Here is a 4,728-nt window from a genome sequence, read left to right as displayed (position 1 = left end):
GACTGAGTATTTCATGTTAAAGCAAAACGATGTTAACTTAAACTTATTTTTAGCAATTTATTAATTTCATTAGACCCGCAAACTCGTTATCCGCCACTATTCGATAAAGTTTGTATCTCAGTTTATTTGCCACTCCTCTTAGACTCTAAACAACATAATTTTAGCTGCAGGAAAGTGCAGGTTTTGATGAAATTTCCTTTTTTCTGGCCTACTGGTAAGGAAATTTCATTTTCCTCGAGTAATTCGCTTGCATTTTATCTCGACCGAGACAAATTCTTATATATTCGTTTTCAACAGAGAAAGCCTGATTCATTACCTTTCCAATGGTATCCCCTTTCTGTAAATAGAGTAAGAAATATTGAACTTATAACGGAATTTCTTTGACCCAACTTGACTTTTTTATCGATATTTTCCACGCCCATAACTAAAAAAAATATATTTATTTTTAAGTCCATTTCTGTCAGTTTATAATTCCTTGTTATAGGGAAATTCTAAATATCAATTTTGGGCATTTTAGCCTTTGTAGTTAGTTAAATATTTCAGTTTTTGCATTTTTAAAAATTGCAGTTATATAATAGGGTGGCATGACAGTAACTATAAATTACCAATTTTTTGTAAAAAGCTTCGCCTATCTTATAACGTACCTTGTGCAAAATTTCATTAATCTATCTTCAATAGATTTCGAATTACAGAATTAAAAGCAGCTAGATGGGTCAAATCTTACACTGTGCGTCGGTGTCCATACGATAGACATCCCAGCGGAGCCGCTGTATTTTAATTCGGTTCAGTATATCCATATCGTTGTAAAGCTCATCGTCTGCGGTACTCGCAGTCGCCGTTGCGTAAAGAGCCGTAAATCTTATTCTCAAGAGCCGCCTCATCGGCTTTTGTCATTGTCAATGGGCCTGAGACTGGACCACTTGAACGCACACTGGACTGGGCTGTCGACAGAAAACAGGTTTCAGTTTTGTATACATGAACTACGCATGATTGTGTTAGTGCATATGGCACATGCAAACAAAACGAAATAGAAAATATGTTGTCTATGTGTGCGTGTCAGTCCACCGTCAACCCGCGATTTTCGCGGACTGAAATGAGCGAGGTAAACTCGAACTCTCTTCCCCCTCTTATCCATACAAAACCGGTTTTAGGCGGAATCAGCAGTCCAGTGTGCGGAGGCCCAATGCCACCACGCCATACACCAGCACAGACATGATGACTGACTTAAGTGAGAGTGGTTTTCGTACGTCGAGGGAGCACTTTACTTCTGAAATCCCTACTCAGTCCAAAGTAGCACTTGTTGGCAAGAGTTACTCTGCGTTGGATTTCGACACTGACATTATTATCGCTGTTAATATTGGTAAAGGAAATTCGATACTTTCTCAAAATTCGCTTTGCTTCCTTACTCAACTTGAAAAAGGCAGAAGAGACTTAACAGTTTTTATTACCGATGATGTCGATGCCATCGGCATAAGCCAGCAATTGCACGCTCTTTTAGTAAATTGTTCCTGAGCGGTTCACCTCTGCAGCTCTTATTATCTTCTCCAACATCAGATTAAAGAAGCCTAAGCCACACTGATAAGGCCCAATCAGTTCATTGACGATGGGCTTCCATCTTTCAGACAATATACTAAATAAGACCTTGTATCCTATGCTTAGAAGGCTGATCCCACGGTAGTTGGCGCAAATGGCGGGGTCGCCTTTCTTAAATTCTAGTCGTCGGGCATGCTCACTTGAATAGCTAAGCCGGCAGGCTGTCACCTCCAGCAGCTTTGTTGTTTTTCATCCTGGTAATTGCTATTCGTACCTCGTCATAGTCGGGCGGTGGACCATCGACTCCCTGATCATCGACGGCGGCTAAGGTTCGTCTTTTCCACACCTTTCCGTGCTGTTGCCTTTCAGTAGTGGAAAAAATACTCCCTACGTTCGTCCAGGATATCGGTCACTAGCTCGCCATGTTTGTTTTTATAAGAGTTGGCCCTGGTTTTAAAACCTTCCGTAAGTCACCTAACTCTCTGGTAAAAGTTTTGGGCATTTTTCCTGTCCGCCAGCATTTCAAGTTCTTCGCATTCACGTATTTCTTCCTCTCTCTTCCAAAGAGTGCTCTCTGAGATCAGGTGTGAAATTCGAGCAGCGAATGTTCCGATGGTTGGGCCTCGGAGTTAGTGTATTTCTAAAACACAGGAAGCAAGCCTTCCGTCTATCACAATATGATCGATTTGGTTCCTCATACTACTACGCAGTCGCAGATAACGAAGCCCGTAAAAATTCTTACTTCGTGCCTTGTAAGGTGAACAGTGCTTTGATAGTACATACTGATTTTTCCGTATGAGAGTGCTCCAAGGTAGGCCAATGTGGGTCCTGGGTCTATGAGTGTGCAGCCCCATTCCGGGAATACCTGCCATGATTTCGCTATTTCCAAGTACATAAATTGTGCATGCTGCCTCCGACATAGTTTCGTGGTATGAGTCTCAGCTTGAGAGTCAGTCACTAGCAGATTCCAAGCTTTGAAAAAGATCTTTTCGCAATGCGGTCTTATTCTCCATGGGATATTAACTGAAAATTCAATCTTTTCCCTTTGGTAAGTATAAATATAAATGCTAGTTTTGCTAGGCCTAACGAAAAGCCCATTCCCACCTTGCTGTTTTCACACAAAATAGAGGGACCTACAGTCCGAACGGCGGTTGTATTTTTATGAGAAGCTGTTTTTCATAGCAGCAATACACTCGGAGGTTTGCCATTGCCCGCCGAGGGACGATCGCTATTAGGAAAAAACTGTTTCTTTTATTTTTATACCCGAGCGCACTTGTGCACAAGGGTATTATAACTTTGTTCACATAACGGTTGTTTGTAACAGGCAATCGAATCGAGATAGATATAGACAAATGTATACATAAATGATCAGAATGAAAAGAGTAATCGATTAAGCGGTGACTGTCTGTCCGTCCGTCCGTCCATCTGTGCACACGATAACTCGAGCAAAAATTGAGATATCTTTACGAAACTTGGTACGTGCACTTCCTATGGGCATTGGACGGACGGTATTGAAAATGGGCGAAATCGGACAATAACCACGCCTACCTCCCATATAACGGTAATTTTCAGAAATACGAAAACTGCGATATTTTAGTAACTACTGAAGATAATTCACTCAAAATTGATATTTACAATGATTGTTAGACAAAAAATAAGAATATTAGAAATTTTTGGAAAATGGGCGTAGCCACGCCCACTTATGGTTACATGTGTATATCTTGGTAACCCCTGCACACATTTCCTCCAAACTTGGCACAGTTGTTGGCCCTGGCACAGCATACCAAACGGCCGAAAACTTTTAAAATCTGACAATAACCATGCCCACATCCCATATAACGTTAATTTAGAGAAATACGAAATCCTCGATAAATCAGTTAATAATAAGGCTAATTTATTCGAAATTGGTGGTTGCAACAATTCTTTACCAAGAAATACGTTTATGATAAAATTTTGGAAAATGGGCGTGGCACCGCCCACTTATGATCACATATATGTATCTCGCTAACCGTTTTAGCAATTTGTACCAAACTCGGTATGGTTATTGTGCTTGCCACATAAAAGCAACAAGTTGAAAATTGTTGAAATCGGACTAAAATTACGGCCGCTTTTCATATAACGGTAAATTTCAGAAATGGTTGAAATTTCAATATTCTTAATATTTATACACCCCGGCTTATCATGTAGCGGTAGCTTTCGGAAAGGTGGAAAACATATATTTAATACTTGCGCCGGGTATTTAATGTTCGGCTCCGCCCGAACTTAGACTTTCTTACTTGTTTTATGTTGGGTTGAACCGGGCTTGAACCAAGACGAGCACTGCTAACCACACCACCACAGCGGCCGCCGATCACATTCAGTTTTTACTTAGGCAAATCACAAATACAAACTCAAATTGATTTCCGAATTGAAAAATTTATCAAATGCTAAATATTTAATACAAGTTGACTATTTGTTTGAAGAATCAAATCATGTATACATTTTACGTACGATTTGATTCACCGGATAAATAAGCAAAAAATAAGTAGGTAGGTCAACCAAATAAAAACTGAGAGCTTACTTAGTAAACCTTTCAAAAATTACTCTTTATTTATTTTTGATTCTCCGTTCTATTTAATTGACCGCAACTGCGTTCACATTCGTACTACATACTTAAAAGAAAAATCCATAGGAAATAAAATTTTATAACAACAGCAGAACACTCGTTTGCTTTGTTTATTTAAATAATTAATCGAGTTATTGGCGTGCATAAAGAAAGCATAGTAAACATATACTTATGTAGTATGTATGTACATATATGAGGTATATGTACATTAGGGTGGTCCAAAAATGCATGTGAAAAAGTAAAGTGAGAATTTTTATGCTCTCACCCCCTAGGTTGGTTCTATACCGAAACAAATTATTTAGAGATCACTCAAAGCGCTTAAAGTTTTCCATATATTTTATATGAGAAAAACCCATTTTTTGTAGAAATGGTATAGAATTCTTGAAAACCAAGATTTTTGATCGGAAAACTCTTTTTTCCTTCAAGAGATTCACAATAATCATACCCAATTATTTATTTAACCACTTTTTTATAGTTACTATATCTTATAGGCCAGCCAAAACCCCCAGAAAATGTCAGAAAATGCAATGGGGAGATAAATAAAAAATCTTTAGTGTTAAAAATGGTTAAATAAACGATTAAGTATTGTT

Source organism: Rhagoletis zephyria, unplaced genomic scaffold (genome assembly GCF_001687245.7).
Source record: "Rhagoletis zephyria isolate East Lansing unplaced genomic scaffold, Rhagoletis_zephyria_1.1 Rzeph_scaffold_01625, whole genome shotgun sequence".
In the NCBI taxonomy this organism is placed as follows: Eukaryota; Metazoa; Arthropoda; class Insecta; order Diptera; family Tephritidae; genus Rhagoletis; species Rhagoletis zephyria.
The sequence above is the reverse complement of the archived record's forward strand: the minus strand, read 5'-3'. Positions refer to the sequence as shown.